Source organism: Gossypium hirsutum, chromosome A12 (assembly GCF_007990345.1).
Source record: "Gossypium hirsutum isolate 1008001.06 chromosome A12, Gossypium_hirsutum_v2.1, whole genome shotgun sequence".
Lineage (NCBI taxonomy): Eukaryota > Viridiplantae > Streptophyta > Magnoliopsida > Malvales > Malvaceae > Gossypium > Gossypium hirsutum.
Genome location: NC_053435.1, coordinates 9154138 through 9162756, shown reverse-complemented (window position 1 = coordinate 9162756; position 8619 = coordinate 9154138). Strand labels below are relative to the sequence as shown.

The 8619-nt window shown below is 31.4% G+C and overlaps 1 long non-coding RNA gene across 1 annotated transcript; it reads right to left on the bottom strand.

Moving 5' to 3' along the window:
• Window positions 1-2506: 2506 nt before the first annotated feature.
• LOC121210856 (uncharacterized) lies at window positions 2507-5457 on the bottom strand. The gene is made up of 2 exons (XR_005906108.1): window positions 4123-5457; window positions 2507-3075 (listed from the first exon to the last, which is right to left on the bottom strand). It is a non-coding gene; the product is annotated as an uncharacterized lncRNA (long non-coding RNA).
• Window positions 5458-8619: the final 3162 nt, after the last annotated feature.

The window sequence follows — 8619 nt, the reverse complement described above, 5'->3', positions numbered from 1 at the left end:
TAATTAGTTACTCATCTTGAGCACGATTTTCCTGAAGCTTATCTCCCATGCTAATATTAATCAATTATATCCCATGCTAGATTTAATCTATTGTAAGATGCCTACAAATTATTTGGGTGATCAAACAAATTCTCGCATTTCTATTGAAACCAACAATCCAAATATGATTTGAGCTGCGAAGTACTTTTTCTATGCACAATAGTCATTAGGGGTGTTCATTCGGTTAACATACCCGAAATAGCATTAACCGAATTAACCGACCCTTCAAAATTTTTAACCGTTAACCGAACCGAAATTTTTTCAAAAAAATTAACCGACCCGAAATTTTTTCGGCTAATTCGGTCAGTTAACCGAATTAACCGAAATTTATATTTTTTATTTTTGGTTAAAATAAGTATAAAAATTAACCAAATTAACTGAATTAACTGAATTAACTGAATTAACAAAAACAAAAGCAAAAAATGAAAAAGGGCTCAACTAACCCAAATCCCTTTTTCCCACTCCCTTAGAAATTTTTTGACAGCGTTACCATCTTTTTCCTAGCCCTTACGTTTGTGCCTGGCACTAATATATTCATAAGATAAATATATTGAGAAACTCATTTGTCTCAACACATTTTCACCCAATATATATTAGTATTAAATCACTACATACATAAGTATTGAAATTAACACATAATTGAAATGTAAGTCTTTAATATTCTCCATTTGTATCCATTTCTTCTCTCCAAAAAATCTCCATTTGCATTAAACCTACAAAAAATACATGTGTAAAAAAATAACATTTAATAAAAATATACGCATTTAAAAAAAATCAAATAATATTAACAAATGAATAGATTGTAAGTTAACAAGAATAAGATAGTAAGATACCTTTCAACGCACGAAAACTCATGACTTTAGGGTAAGCTCTGATGCATTCCAAGAAAAGTCTAAACATGAAATCAATTAAATAAGTATGAGTGATATGGTAAAAAAATTGAAACCATTAAAATAAAACAACAAATATACCATTTTCAATCATGTCAAGCTCTTGGATTTGTTCTTCAATCTTTTTGATGTCTTCTTGTGAAGATGATTTTCGAAATCCAATCTTGAGTACACACAAGAGCTTGTACAATTTTAAGAGTTAAAGAACTCTTATATTGATCAAGCACACGTCCCCCAGTGCTAAATGCAGACTCTGAAGTAACCATAGAAACCGGTATAGCTAACACATCTCTTGCCATTTTTGAAAGAATCAGAAATCTAGGGCTGTTCACTTTCCACCACAATAAAATATCAAAATATTCAAAAAAAATCCTCATTAGCCTCAACTAGATATTTATCCAACTCAGATGTTTTATCCTCACCACCAATTTCCAACTCACGCTTTTTATATAAAGCTTGCATTCGCCTTTTCACTTTTTGTTGTGGTTCACTGAGAGAAACATGTGTTGGCACACTCGATTGGCTACAAGTACAATGAAGAGGCTTATATCCATCAAACAATTCATACAAAGATTCCTTCAATTTGTGCATCATTTCACAAGCTTTTTTAGAATTAGACATTTCACTAAGTGCAAATTCAAGATACTTTAGTTTTTGTCTAAGATCTAAAACACAAGCAACAAACATAAGCAAATTCATCTTATCAATATCACCCCAATACTTATCATACTTCTCTTTCATCTTGATGGCCATAACATTGAAATCAACATTACTATTTAATTAAGCATCTCGTAAAAGAATATCAATTTCAGAAAGCTTGTTAAAAAAATTATTAGACGTGACATACGAAGTGCCAGATATACGCAAAGTGACTTCATAAAAGTGTTCCAAGAAATCCCTCAAGTTGCTAATATTAGCCCAATCATCCACACTAGGCCAACCCTCTCCCCTTTCAAGTTCAGCCCTAAAGTTTGTATCTTGCTCCTCAAATCTCTCAAAAACTCTCTCAAAGTTTTGAGCAATGTCTAACATTAAGTAGGTCGAGTTCCACCTAGTACAAACATCAAGACACAACATCTTCTTGACACAACATCTTCTTGCACTCTATCTTTTCCACTACAACACACTCCTTAAACTTTTGTAATCTAGCTGAAGATTGTCTCACATATCTAACAGCCCCCTTAACAAGTTCAACAGATTTATTCATTTCCTTTAAGCCTTCAACAACAATCAAATTCACAATGTGTGCCATGCATCTCATATGAAGATATTTACCATTTTGAACTAAACCCCCTCGAGGTTAAATTTCTTTCTCAAATAACCAATAGCAACATCATTTGAACTTGCATTATCAACAGTAACAGTAAGCAACTTATCAATCCCCCAATTCAACAAGCATTTCTCAATCACCATCCCAATGGACTCACACTTATGACTAGAAATTAGACAAAAGTTTAAAATCTTTTTATTCAATTTCCAATCGTTATCAATAAAGTGAGCAGTGATACACAAATAATTAACTCTTTGCAAAGAAGTCCATGTGTCAGTAGTTAAGCAAACTCTAGAACAAGAACTTCTCAAAAGTTGTTTTATCTTGACCCTTTCATCTAAATACAATTGATAAACATCCCTAGTCATAGTAGTTCGTGAAGGAATATGAAACCTAGGACATGCCACAAACATAAATTTCTTAAAGCCTTCACTTTCAACAAACTTGAAAGGTAATTCATTAATCACAATCATTTTTACTAATTCTTTCTTACATGCTTCTTGATCAAATCTCCAAGTTGAAAGATGCCCCCCTTCAACTCCCTTTCTAGGTAAAACTAGTTGTCCTTGACTAGGGTCAACAACATTGCTAGGATTTTTCTTACATGAACCAATATGATATTTCAATGACCCTGTACCATTTTTTTTCACATCACAACAAAATTCCTTTTGACAATAATTACATTTAGCCTTACTTGCACCTTCACTATTAATAATCTTAGTGAAGTGAGACCAAATTTCTGACCTTTAAGGAGTGACTTTTCTTTTCCCAGTAGTCACATTTGCTTGGCTTGAAGCTCCAACTCCCGAATTTTCAGAATCTATCGAAGTAAGAGGTGTAACACTACCCTCAATAGATGTTGGTTCGGTGGACATTCTGCAAGAAAAAAATTACATAATAAATTAAAATATATTTATAATATTAAACATATTTTGATGTTGAGTTTTAGAGAAATAAATTCTGCTTTTATCCATGTCTAATAAATTTTTGCAGACAAGAAACCAATTTGTTAAAAAAATAGTTAATAGGAAAAAAAATATATTAATGCAGGCACAGATAAGGATGAATTTTAGAGAATAAAAGAAACGTTTTACTTCTACCTTTCTATGTATGCTTTACTTCTATAACCAATGTTGGGTGATGATGAATAATATTTCTTTTCTATAACTGTATCCTTTTTTTTACAGTCCAAAAGGTTTGAAATAAATTTAAAAATATGGACATAGCTTTTAAACCAATTAAATAATCAATTTTGATTGAACTTCAAATTTCTAACTATTTCTTTAATGGTCCTCATGTATGAACCCAAGTCAACAGGTCAGGTGGGAATTTAATGCAATCCTTGACTTGGCCTAAACACAACATTTCTTGGATTTTACAACTAAAATTAATATTATAAGAATTATTTATATTCTTTTGAGATAAAGCCCACATAAATCTTTTTTTTTACAACACATACATACAAATCTCAATGAATCAATTAATCTTAAACTAAATAAATTACAGTAATAAAAATAATTTACAGCAATAAATTACAGTTAATAGGATAATTTACCTTTGACAACAAATAAAAATAAGCAAAAATTACAACAATAAATCAATGAATCTTAAACTAAATAAACTTAATTAGAAGTTTGTAAATAAGGAAACACCTAAACAATATCCATAGGCCATAGTTTGTAAATATAGTGTGTTTATTAAAATAAGAATGCAATAGCCAACAGGCACAGTCATATTTATATTTATAAATACAATAATGAAAATATATTTTTTAGGTTTTTAAAAAAATCATTATACTTAATAAACTGTATATTGATACCTGATTTTAAATTTTAAATACAAATATGATTAAATATCATTATAAAAATATTAAATAAGATCATAAGATACCTCAAAAATCAAGAAAACAAAGAGTTTTCTTACCTGGAGTCGAGTACAGGTAATAGAGCTGCTTGCCTGCTTTCATGCTTCGACGACAACACCAGCGGGTTGTGGCCAGCCGTAGCTCCAGCCTCCAGCAGCTATGATATTTTTGAAGGTTTTGGGAGATTTTGAAGGTTTTGAGAGATTTCAAATTTTCAATTAGGGATTTCAAACTTGAAAAGTTAGGGTTTTTTTTTCTATTGTCTGTGTGAGTGTGAGTAGTGAGTAGGGGTGTTTTAGTTTTACTAGACTTTTACTTTTAGATTTTTATTTTTATTTATTAAATTATTTGTATTGGGTTGGGTAATTAAGTTAGGTAACTGGGTTGGGTTGGGTTGGCCACTTGGGTTTAAATATATTAGATTGGATTTTATGTTGGATTGGGTTTGGGTAAATACTAAATAGTAGGCTATTTATATATTATAATTTTATTTATTATTTTTTTGGTTAGCCGAAAATATTAGGTTAACCGACCTGTTTCGAACCGAATTAACAGTTAATTGAAAATTCAAAAAATTATTAACCGACCCCCGAGCGAAAAAATTCGGTTAACCGACTGATTAATCGAATTCGGTCGGTTAACTGAATTTTTTCAGTTTTACCTGAATTGTGCACACCCCTAATAGTCATAATGCCTTTTTGATTGCTCCATCAATATTAATTTTTATCCAATCCAATTTAATGGCAACCATCCAACTTGTTTATCGACTTTTCACTTGGCTCCCTTACTTGAACTTGGATTGTTACCAATAAGCTTGGACAAAGCCAAGCAATTGGCAATAATTTCATGCAGCATAAAAAAAAATTCACAAATTTCTTACGTTCTATAACCTTCAACAAATTGTTGCAAATAATGTGCTCCAAGAAGTCTTCTTAAAACGCTAAGCATTGTTTGTGTTGTCTACTCTTGCTTCCTCGCTTGCTCGTTTTCATCTGTTTTTTGCTTTATTTCTTTGGTTTGACACCAATAGAACTACTCTTGCAGATCATCGATGCCTGATGCTTCCAAAGGTGTCATGTCAAATAGAGCAACTCTTGTTCCTTCATTGGTAACCTCAAAATTTAGGATTTTCATATCTTTTTATCTAATTTTTATAAACATCCATTTTATCGAAAATTACCCTCAACTCTCCCCTATTTTGAATTCAGGGTGCTAAAGCATTGTAAAGTGGTTGTCTCTAGTTTCTCCTTATCATTGTACCATATCTCATCCCTAGTTGAAGTGATTTCACTTTATTGTCTTTTCTATGAATAAGTGCATGGTTATGGAAGTGCTTCGTGTTTCTCTCCCTGTAAGTAAGCCATTCTAATCTAAACTTTTGTTGTTAAAGTAAATCTTCTTTATTTATGGCATCCTCCCATTCTTATCAAATTTTCTTATCTAAATCTTCTACCTTTTTTATTTACAATATTTTTCCATGGCAGATTGAACCCTTTCAATCTTGCAACTACCTTCCTTTTTTTTCTCTCCAAGTTACCAACCAAACACATCACATTCTAGACTTTGACAACATTGGTAAATTTAGTGATCATTATCAAAATTGAGTCCTTTTCCACCCATTTTTCCTTAACCAACTCCTTAAAAAGGCAGTGAGATAACGATCCTAAAAAGGAACAAAACAGCCTTTTCGGGTCTGTATTACTATTGTTCCCAATTCCAATAGTTGTGGATGATGATCATATTTTAATTTAGGAAAATGAAAAATAGTGGTTTCTGGCATCAACTCATCTCAATTTGTATTACATATAGCTCTATCAAACCTTCCAGGTAAACTTTCACCCTTTAAACCCCATATCATACAAGCCTTGACTATATTGAAAAATTTGTATACCTCTACTTTTTCTAGCATTCTTTTTGTATTTCTTGTCTAAAAAATAAACATCAAGTAAAAGCACTGCAAATTATTAGGCAATTTTAAAGTATAATGTGTTAATGAGTGGGGATAAAATAAATTTATGAGAAGTTAACGGAGGCTTCAAGGTGTGTAGTATTGCCACTTTCTTTAAGGTTCTATTCGCCTCCATCTACATATGATGTGAAAAATAGTTGCTAACAAATAAACCTCAAGGATACAATGAAGCTTAATGACTTTCTACATTTTGCATTGACGGAAACAATCCACTAAGCACTGAGCGGAGCATAACAAGGATATAAATTTCGATAAAGAATTTCTCTAGTAATTCTTTATAGAATAATCTAAGAATATAAAAGATTGTGGAAGATCATAAAAAAACATTTTTCTATGTTTCTATATGTGTCCAACAAATGAAATTCTTCTCCTATTTATAGGAGCTCTCACTTCTCTTCATAGGGACATAACTACCTAAACGAATGGTCATATCTTTAACCACAAACATAATTATTCAATAGGTATCAACATGAATAATTTTGACCCTTTGTTATTAATTAAGTGATATAACTTTTGATGACAAGAGACATAATAGATCACTATGCATAGTGACAACTTTGCTTAATTACCAAGTGACATTATTTTTGAATCACTTGTAACTTTTCAGTTATAACTATTAGAACATTATAAATATTTTAAAAATTTTCCAACAATCTCTCTTATTTTCAAAATTTCTAGATTGCATAAATAAATGTGTTTTACGATTGAACCTTCACTTAGTGAAAACATGTTAAAGTTAATCAAAATTGCACGGTAAGCTATGCTTTGAACCAATTATTCCATTTGATTAGCCAAACATATCTCATACAATTATTTCAATACTAGTCAATGCACAATATCCAGGGACACTATTATGACCATGTGTTTGTAAACTCTTTTCATGAGTGCTACTAAAGCCAAGCCCTTGAGCTCTTAGAAGTAACCACACTTCCACTCACATAGGTAGATCCCATCGAGAGTGTTCCCGTAATTATAACACTCTAACACATTTATGTTATTGGTCTATTAAGAGTAGAATACTCATTTTTCCCTTTATCATTATGGGTACCTAGCACTTTTCATATTGGGATGATATTAGTATTTTTATAGTGTTAGAAGTCACTTATTGATGATGTACTTTGTCTCATTGAATTCAGGACTTGACGTTATGCCAAGCGTTGAGTCGAGTTTCCATCATGGGCGACTCAAATATTATGGGCTCATATCTGATCCCAAATTTTCAATATGTTGATTATCTATACCATATGGTGAAACTTTATATTTATTTGTGTCTTGAAAATTCATAAGACCAACATCCCTACCATGTTTAATTATCGATTCTTTCGCAAAAGAATGCTATCAAGTATATCCTTTCTACTATTGTGAAATTATAGTGATCACTTTATCTTTTTGTATCATGACAATTTCATATTTGGCTACTTTATTTATTACTTGATATCTAAGAAATTAATTCACAATCACCAAATATATAAAACCATACATCATGTCTTTTTCACCAAGTAAGTTGTAAAAAGGCCTCAAATCCCTTGGTGAAACTAGAAAACGTATTTGTTATTTTTCATAGTTTCTTTTCAAAGTCAGTAGATGACTTTAAAACTTTTTTTTTGTATTCATAGTCAAATAATATTATTTTTCTCCACACACCTTATATATACAATGGTGTAACATTATAGTCATATTAAAGGACTATCAGTTGTCCAATCACGTGACTATAAAATCACACATTTATTCACCCTTCATCATAGATATTATCAATTATTTTCTGACTATAATCAAAATCATGTCCATCATGTAAATGAACCAAATAGCATTCACATTGTTATTTCATACGCACTTTAGGAGCTTGAAAACAAGCATTATTATTTGGTTTTAACTATATTTTAGCAAGTTTAACTAAATTCAATAAAATATGCAAATCGAGTCTTTTATTGACCTCAGGGGCTGAATGAGGCCTAGGGGTGAACTAATGAACTTTGTAAGTTGAAGGAGATCATTAGAATGTGTGTTAAACTAATACCGGTCACTATGTTATAACATGCACGGTTCGATGTCGTAACATAAGGAACAAAATGAAAAAATTCTGAGACTGCCTTCGATGTTGCGACACTACCTAAGGGTGTCGCGACATACCCTTGACGACATCCCAAGAAGAGTATACTGACTTCTATGTCGTGACATAGGTCTTAATGTGCCGCGACATCAACTTCGAGCGAGAATTAACATGAGCCAAGCACATTTTGATCCACACAATCAAATTTAAAGCTTGAGAATGTCTGTTAACCTAGGGTTAAGGACGATGGCCACCTGTATAAATAGGCTCATTTGTCACACATTATGGACATCAATTACTTAGCTTAGAATTTTTCTTTTAATTCCATTTTAACTTTTCTCTTTTCTTAAGTTTTAGATTTATTTTCAGTTTGTTTTTGGTTTTGTTTCGGGGGATCTGATTTGTGGATACAATCAAAACTTGTGGATTTGCTTTCATTCTAAATACAAATTAGGGTTACTCAATGAATTAGCTATTTGGAAAAGGAAAAACCTAAACACTATACCTGACGACCATATGAAGTCATCAAGGTAGGAA